Genomic DNA, 9,935 nt, shown 5'->3' with positions numbered 1-9,935 from the left:
CGGCTCCTGAATTCTCACACCACTGTCTTTTAGTCCATTATCATTTTTTTCTTTAGAGAAAATTGGTGGGGTAAAAAAGAACTCTCTTTGTTGGGACAACCCATGAGATTCAACCCGCTGGATATAAATCATTTTCGCATTAGTAATAATATTTCAATGTTATTGTTATTATTTGCACCTAAGGGACATCGACATTACATAAAATTCCAAATCCTTTCTTACTGAAACTCAAATATTTTATTTGCACAAGTTGGGCATCGAAATTGCATAAAGTCCAGACCCCTTCTTTTTGAAATTCAAAATTTAGTGGATGCAAGTAGTCTGCACCTCTTCCCTCCTTCCATCATTCCAGTCCGAATAAATAGCAAAGTACTGTAATATAGTTCTTCAAAAATGTACTGTATATGATTTTCCCATAGTAAATTAAAGCGATAATATCCAGGAACAAAGTGGCCCATTAAATTTTTGTTCTGAATTCCCCACGGCTTAGGATATACATGATGTTGAAATGTGGTATACCAATTTTAACTACAATACCAACGAAATAATTTTATGGACCAAACAAAATGACGGTTCTTAAAATTTTAATTCAGATTGCTTTCAGTGGTTCAGATTGCTCTCAATGGTTCAGATCAGATCTATATTCAATTCAATAAAATTTTGAACGAGTTATGAATTTTTTTCTTTTTTTAAATGGAAATATGACATGAACTTTTATCGGATCTCCAATCTTTGAAATAGAGACACTCGTAGTTTTATAGTCGAGACAAAATGACGGTTTTTCGATTTTATTTAAGATCACCTCTAATGATACTAATTAGGTCTAAAATTTTGAATGAGGTTTTACACGATCTTTAAAACTGAGACTCAATCCGCTAGCCTCGTGTATGAGAGTCCGGATGCGAACCGTTTGGACTAAGCCTTTAGGTCCAACTTAAATAAACAAAGAAGAAAAAGCCCAAAAGTTAGTAGCATTTGAACACTAATTTTGGGCATGCCTAAAACTTTCAAGGCATACAAAGGACTAGTCCTAACTTGGGTGACCTTATAAGGGGTACCTATGGATGGTTTAATTACCTATATGCCCTTAAATCCTATAAATTACTAATCTATCTCTAATCTTAATACAAAAATCTATAATCATAAACCTAAAAACAGTTTTAACCCCTTCTTCTTCCTCCTCATCCTCCACAGCCGAACCCACCTTCTCCTTTTTTTTTCATCGTATCATTGCCGAAATTTAATCGTCGATTCGTGAAAATTTAGTCGACGATTAAACTCATCTATATAATGGTTCACCGTAAGCCAGTATCTCGTTCTAATCGAGCGATTGAACAACCCATTGAAGAAGAAGAAGATTTAGAGAGTGAAGAAGAAACTCAAAATCAACCACAAAATCAACCGGAAGAAGAGATTGAAGAAGAACCAACTCCAGAAATGAGAATAAGAAGGTTAGTTTTACAAACACATCTCGTATTTGATGTTTTTAATTGGTTTGATTGATTTAATTCGTCAAAATCATGTTTCTGCGGCGGTTACAGGGTATGGTTCGACGCAAAACAAATCTTAGATGTGCGCCGAGATGTTCTTGAAACTGAACCCTGAAAGTGCATATAAACGGCTCGGCGTATATCTGAAATACGTTTTGAGCCGAACTTAGTGACACAGAGACTTATATTTAGGATCGGCTTATTCGATGGTGTTAGTTTTGTGCCGAATATAATTTGTGAATTTCAGAAATTTTGCATGTGCGTAGGATCGGCTTGTATGGTAGTATTAGTTTTGTGCCGAACAATTGTTGTTTGAATTTCAGAATTTTTGCATGTGCTTAGGATCGGCTTGTATGGTTGTATTAGTTTTGCGCCGAATAAAGGTTTCGATTCATAAGTCTAGATTCGGCTTATTCGATAGTATTAGGGTTGCGCCGAATATCATTGTTAAAATTTCATAAATTTTACAAGTGTATAGGATCGGCTTATTTATATGATATCATGTTGCGTTGAATACATGTTTGAGTTCATAACCATAGACTCGGCTTATTCGACGGTATCGGTTGTGAGCCCAATATATAGGATCGACTTATAATTGTTTTGTGGTATGAGCCGATCCACTCTCTGTGTAAGCTAATAAAAATTTCAAGACATGATTCGGCTCATATGTGTTATTTAGGGTAAGCCGAGCCTTCTTATTTTCTTACAAGTTTTTGGATTTCCAAATCTCTTTGTTGTTCGAATTAGTCTTATAACTTTCATACTTGTGTCAGGACCAATGCATCTACAAAGAGGAAGAACATGGAGGTAACACCTTCTACTTCTAAAACTCCCAATCCTAGAAGAGGAGGTAAGAAAAAATTGGGAGCGGGAGGTAGAGGAGGAATTTTAGAAGAAGAAGCTGAACAAATAAGAATTGAAATACAAGAAGAAGGAATAGCTGAAGATGAAGAAGTTGATGATAATCAAGAAGTTCATCAAGAAACACAACCCCAAGGAAAACCCAAGAAAGGTAAGAAGGTGGCAGAACCCGAGAAAGAGAAGAACGATGATGATCGACGGATCACTGGTTTACACATTCATCTTGGGAACCAAAGTATGATCCTGATCCCACCGTTGAGTTTTGGAATAATTTATACAATCACACATTAGATGCGTCCAAGTTAACACCTTTACTGGATGATCCATGTGAAGAGGATCCGGGCTAACACCTTTGTTGCAAACACTTTTATGGTACACTTTTATGCCCTTTTATGTACACTTTTATGGTACACTTTTTCTTAAGTTTTAAGTACACTTTTATGGTGTTGCAAACACCTTTGCTTTTAGGTGTTGAAATTTGTTTTTAATGGTGCTGGGATTGGGTTATGGACACCTTCAATTTCATGTTTTAATGAATAGCTTAACAGTTATGCGCCGAATTTATAGAGTTCGGCTTATCCTCTAATGTTAGTTACGCGCCGAATCATTTGTCCTGCAGGTTCGGCTTTTTCTATAATTTGAGTTATAAGCCGAGCCTTAAAAATCATTATTGGTGTAATCCAGTATTGGTGTTCCTCAAGCACGATCAGGTTGATGTTCCTCAATTTCATGTTTTAGGGATCCTTGGTATCCTCGTGAATTATGGCTATTGGATCAGGTTGATTTTCCATGGGTCCAAGCACGATCTACAAAGAATATCACAAGGTTAAACACTAGAAAGGGAATATAATAACAAGGTTCGGCGCATTCGATAATCACATTATGTGCGGAACTATAAACATTTACAGGTTTCGTCTTATATGATATCCTCAATATGTGCCGAACCACGAACAATATTTTAACCCAAAAATTAACAAATTCATGTTCGGCTCAGAAGATAATCATATTATGTGCCGAACCTTGAACATAAGAGGTTTCGGCTTATACGATATCCTCAATATGTGCCGAACCACGAACAATATTTTAACCCAAAAATTTACAAATTCATGTTCGGCTCAGACTATAATCATATTATGTGCCGAACCTTGAACATAAGAGGTTTCGGCTGATACGATATTCTCCATATGTGCCGAACCAGTAACAATATTTCAACCCAGAAATTAAAAAATTATGTTCGGCACATACGATTTTGGATATGTAAGCCGAATTAGTAATGATTCTATTCCGGGCTATTCAGGATGTTGTTCGGCTTACTATGAAACTTTCATATAAGCCGAACTAGTGTCTAGCAAAAGGGTTGGAATTGAAAATATAGGTTCGGCGCATGCAGTAAACAGATTCAGTAAGCCGAACCTTTCATCAATTGGTAGATTCGGCTCATAGATGTGAGCCGAACCTCAACCTGTTTCGCCGAACAATGATTCATAATCTAAGAAATCAGCCATTTGGGAATCATAGGTGTAGTTGATGTGTATTTTCCTAGGTTTTTTAGATGATATATGACCCTCCTCATCCTCCATTGAATCAAGAATTAGAATTTTCTCACTTTCTCCTTCTCTTTCTCCTTCTTAACCAAACCAAAACTCTTTGATTTTTTTTCCTCAAATTTTTCATCTAAACAACTCTTATAATTCTAAAAATTATTTTAATCACCAAACAAAATATTTAATCACTAATCAAGATTACTAACACTAATACGTAAAGGGCAGATTTGCCATTAAAATTTTTTTGGGTTAAGGGGTTATCTGATTTTGCTATTCAACAACCTTTTTTTGTCTTCATTCAGTATGTCTTGGAAGATTTTGGTATGCCCAGTATTATGGTTCTAGCATTTATGTGCCATTCTTTCCTAGATTTCATTGGAACTTAAAAAATCTCACTTATTCGAAGACAGAGACAAGAGAGGAGGGAAAAAAAGAACAAGTCAAATATCCATTGGATGGAGCCACCATTTGCTTCTTTACTGATCAATAACGGTTAGAGAAGCCACTTATCTATGAGTTTTGATCTTGAATGATCTTCTTTGGTTAGTTGGGTTTCCTCTTTATTTTCCTTATCTTGGCTATAGGCCCATCATTTGATTGGCTACGACAAAGCCTACGGGAGAGTCTATAGCACTCTAACTTAGACTTGATGTTGACGATGACAAAGCAAGAAGATTTATGTAAAAGTGCAAATTAAGAAAATGACCTGCTTCCGAGCATATAATTAATAAAATTTTAAATCCGTCTATTAACTGGCCTTTCCGTCAGATTTTTAATCGGTACCCACCAAAATGGTCAGCCTCTTTGATTTAGTCAATTAAGTCGCAGAAATTACCACTGTAACCTTATCATTTTATCCTTACGTCTCAACCATCTTTTTCGTTTCATGTGGTTGTAACCCGACATGAAAGAGAGAAAGAAATGTTGTTGCTGCGTCAACGGAGAAATCAAAGATTCTTCACCAACAATTTGTTCAAAAGAATACGCCTCTGATTTTCTACTTTGTATTGTTCTTAACTGTTCGTCTCTGAAAGTGTTAAGTGAAGAATTTCAAAAAACTTTTCATGATACTAGGGTTTGATCTTCAACAAAGGTGGATCTTTTTATTGCAAAATCTTAACACAAAGTCAATTTGGTAACAAATTTAGTATCAACACATCTCGTTTTACAAATCCATATCTGTTAAGGTACCGATCCTAAACTCGTCATAAGCCCATGGGTAGAACTCAACTCGAAAACCGGTTGACTAGATGAGGGAACCCATTAACTTATAAACTACCCAATTAAGCCCCCTCTAACAATGTGGGACTAAGATCCCAACATCCCACCATGCTTCCAGACCCAACGTCCTCGTTGGCCCACTCTATCGACACTAACCCGGCGTTAGCCCTTTCCTTTTGGCGGCTCCACTCGACTATCAGTATTCAATGCGGTGACAACTACACCCATACATAGATGTCCTTACACCTTAATTCAGCCTATAGGTCACCCCTTCCGTGGAGCGGGTATGGGTCGTGGTGGTTGGCTCTGATACCAAATGTTAGGGTACCGACCCTAAACTCGTCATAAGCCCATGGGTAGAACTCAACTCGAAAATCGGTTGACTAGATGAGGGAACCCATTAACTTATAAACTACCCAATTAAGCCCCCTCTAACCAATGTGGGACTAAGATCCCAACAATATCCGAAAAATATCAAGTACCAAATATTTTTGCCCGATTCGGCGAATTTTTCTTTTTAATAAAGCTTGCTGCAATTGACGAAGGGGATTGACATGGTTTCTGATTTCAAGTGGGACAAGGAATTAGTAGAAGAATGGGTTGTTGTCGGACTTGAAGATTGAGCCAGAAATCGGTTAAGGAAGTGGGTGTTGCCAGTGAAGATTAATGAGTTTTTTTTTCCAGTGATTTAATGGAGAACTACATTTGAGCTTTCTTAAGTTTGATTTGATTTGATTTGATTTGATTTGGTTAATTTGGCATGATCCACAGAGATTGTATTTGTTATTTCATGTTGATTTTGCATCAAATTTCGGGGGTTCCAATTAGGGCTTCAATCGGTAGATCTATTTAATTTCAATATGGGTTGATTTTGAGTTATTTTGACGATTAGGGTTCTTGATATTTATTTGTGAGATTTACTTTGGGGAAGAACATGTTACATTTTTGTGATGAAGAAGACAATCCGGTTATTGTTTTAACTAGGTAGTGATTCGGACTCTTTAGCTGCTTAACTATGTCCGAGCTAGTGAGTTCATAAGGGGTTTTATGTCGTTTTCTAGGCAGTTAAATGTCGTTACCCAAAAAAACGGGATGAAAACTGTCAAACTCGTCTAGGACTGCACATGGGAAGGTATAAGCTAAAACCAACCTAGCACCCACAAACTGCGGATTTTTATTTTTATAACCAATCCCGTACCCACAAACAGCAGGCGAGTTTAGGCGGAGTTAACCCTCTTTATATTCAATAATCATTCACACATATCTGTTCTTTTAAAATTTAAATAAACTACTTACTTAAGTTATTGTATAACTTAAAAAAAGAAATCATAAACATAATATTGTTAAGCTTAAACAGTACAACTACTCTACTACTTTAAAGTTCAGATTAAAACTTAAACAATAAAATTTTCCAGACTATCATCTTCAAATCTCTCCTCCTAGCATCCTCAAGGATCAAGGACTTCCGACACGGTCTTCTTAAATACATCTGCAACCAAATTGAAAATTATGTTAGCTTCCGTTAAGGTCTTTACTCTTTACTGACATATACATAAAATAGAAAACAAAGAAGAAGAACATTTTGAAGATTACCTTCCTCAATGCTAGAGGAATCATCTGGTACATACTCCATTAGAAAATCAAGATCGACAGGCTTTTCTAACCAACTCTGCGTACAGAGTAACGCCTCAACTGTCCTCGCAGACAAAGAGCTTCTCCATTGACTAAGAACACACTTCCTTGTACTAAATGCAGATTCAGATGCAACTGAAGAGACAGGTATAGCTAATATATCCTTCGCCATATGTGAAAGTACTTTATACTTGGTGCTATTTTCTTTCCATCAAGCCAATATATCAAAATCGGGATCATTTGGAACACAATCATCCATCAGATACTTATCTAACTCTGAGTTTGCATCAAGAACTGGGTTTTTTCTACGCTTTTTCTTCCTTGACTCAAGAATAGCCTCAATCGAATCATCTGCCATAACATCAGGAGTTACATCCACAGCAGCAACACTACATGACCCTTCCTCCACTGTTGAAAACATAGAAACATGATAATTCTCTTTTGCAACTTCCATTTATCATCTACATAATTAATAGTTACACACATATAATTGAAATTATTAGGCGATGTCCATGTATCTGTTGTTAGAGATACTCTTTATTTGTTCGCCTTGAAATATGCTTTCAACAGTTTCTTCTCATCAATATACATTTCTAAAATGTCTTTGTAAATTTTCATACGACTTGGGACAGGAAATCTAGGCTCAAACTCTTGAAGCAAAGACCTTAAACCCTCTGCTTCAACAATTCTAAATGGCAACTCTAGCTTAATTATAAACTCCACTAAACGCCTTCTGCACCTATCATAACTATAAGAGGAAGCAACTAGTTTAGCACTAACACCTGGATTTGGGGGTAATAAAACAATACTCTGTTGTTCCTTCTTCCTATCAGGATTCTTAGGACATCTAGCCGCATGATTCTTCAAACTAGTTGTCTCATTCCTAACCTTTGCATCAAAAGTATTTTTACAATGATTGCATCTTGCTTGAAGAGGATTTAACCTAGTAAAATCTTTCACCCATACATCAGAATACTGTTTTGACTTCTTGTTACCTTCACCTGGGTTTGTAACTTCAGTTTCAAAGACAACAGGTACAGATTGAGGTGTCCCACCAGTTTCAAATTGAGGTGTCCCACCAGTTTCAGATTGAGGTGCTACTGAGGCTGGTGCTGCACTTGACATTTGGCTGGAAGTAGCTGTAGCCAAAGCCAAAGGTTGAGATGATGAACCTTCTTCCATTAACCTCCCTAAAAGAAAATTGAACATCAATTATACTTCATACCTAGATACAAATGAAATCACTTTCATTACAAGAGACAATCGAAATAAATTCATAATGAATATTGGGTTAAACACTAGATAAACAAATGCTGGATAATCAATTGAATATCAACATACATCACCACATCTGAAGGCAAGTCAGTGAGCAGGGAATACGTCTATTGCTTCATTCCATGAATCCCATGTTACTAAGTTAGCTGGGGAAAGGCTAGACTAAGCAAATAAAGATTGTAATACAGTACCTAGCACAATTTAACATGAAAAAACTAGAAGAAAGGATTCCAATGACAAGAATAAAACATTACATATAACATCATCAAATTGAACTTCCTAATAATTTCAAGGCTAGTTTCACCAAGGAGAAAGACTAACCAAACAACATATTATTCAGGAATTAGTCTACACAAACACTGATTGTTTCATTCATTCGAATCATTGATCAGGTTTCCGTTCTAATTCCAGAAAATCAAATTGAAACAAATCAAAAATATAAAATCAAAACAAAAAATAAGAACATTATAATTAGAATTCACAGAATCACAGATGAACATTAACTCAGTGAAGAAAAACCAAAACCCAAAATTTTCATACCTAGGAAGTTCACATATGCAGATTAGGTGTTGAATCTGTTGATTTTTCGATTGCTGGTGAAGATTCGAAGTTGTTGTTGTTGTTGTTGTTGAATTGTTGATGAAGAAATAGACAAGTTACTGTTGTTTTCGTAGCGAATCGTAGGTGAGGAAGAAGACCGAGGAGGAAGAAGGGGAGAGGCCGAACATAGAGACGAGTCTAGAAATTCTGAAAGTGAATGAGGGTTTACTAGTATTAGGGTTTCATAATGGAACGGACGGCTAGGATTAGTTTTATCTAAAGGTATATATTTTGTGGGTTTTTCGGGCGGGTATGAGCGGGTATCAACTAAACCAACCTCGCACCCACGGACAGCGGGTATGTTTTTCATAACCAACCCCACACCCACTACGGACGGGTATGGACTAAAAACCCACGAGTTTAACGAGTACGGATGGGTATGGATATTGTGGGCGGGTGTTATGCAGCCCTAAACTCAGCCACTTTATATAATGATTTCAAAGTAACAGTCACTTTCTTAAATATAATTCAAAAAGTTGGTCACTTTATTAAAAAGCCCAATTAAAAACCCTCCGTTATACATATGTTAGTTTTAGTATTGTTGATGCTACTCGATAGTATTGTTGACCCATTATACGCTTTGCTTAGTGATCATTTACAATGGCCGGATACAGCCAATGTTATGTCGATTTGACAAATTGAATATGTATCTTAAACAGAGCTATTCGTTAATTTGTCTCAACATCGATCGAGGTTGCGATCATTTGATTTTTGTACAGGGTCTTCAGGGTACCCTGATTAATTAGGCTGATGGTGATTTATATGCCTCTTTTTATTCGCGATCACTTAATTAAGCTTCGTGCATAAGTTCACTTTTACCGTTATTCGCTTGTGCCAAAATCAAATCTTATTTAACTGGTTATACTTTGTACATATATATAGATTTTGTCCAGAACTTTTAATTGTAGAGTTTGACCAATAAAAAGTATCTTAGGTTATTTTACTTACTAGGGGTTAGTTATGGGAGAGTTCGAGAGATTTTAACGTATTTAGATTTTTTCCTGTTAGTCCTGAGGGAGTTTGAGGGAGTCTCTCCAAATCTTCGTTAGTCGTGGGGGAGTTTAGAGGAGTCTCCTAAACTCTCTAAAAACACCTGTTAGTCGCTGGGGAGTTTAAGAAAAACTCTTGAACTCCCTGTTAGTCATAAAACCCTACAATACTAGGGAGTTGGTTGCTTTGGGGAGTTCAAAGGAGTTTTTAGTGTATTTTGGTCTCACAACAAATCTCTCAAAAGAGTAGAGATTTGGGAAGGAGTTTGGTGCGTAGAAAACCATAGGAGAAAGAAGAGGAAACGTTTTTTTCCAGGTAAGTT

This window comes from Papaver somniferum, chromosome 10 (assembly GCF_003573695.1).
Source record: "Papaver somniferum cultivar HN1 chromosome 10, ASM357369v1, whole genome shotgun sequence".
NCBI lineage: Eukaryota > Viridiplantae > Streptophyta > Magnoliopsida > Ranunculales > Papaveraceae > Papaver > Papaver somniferum.
Note: the sequence above shows the minus strand (reverse complement) of the source record.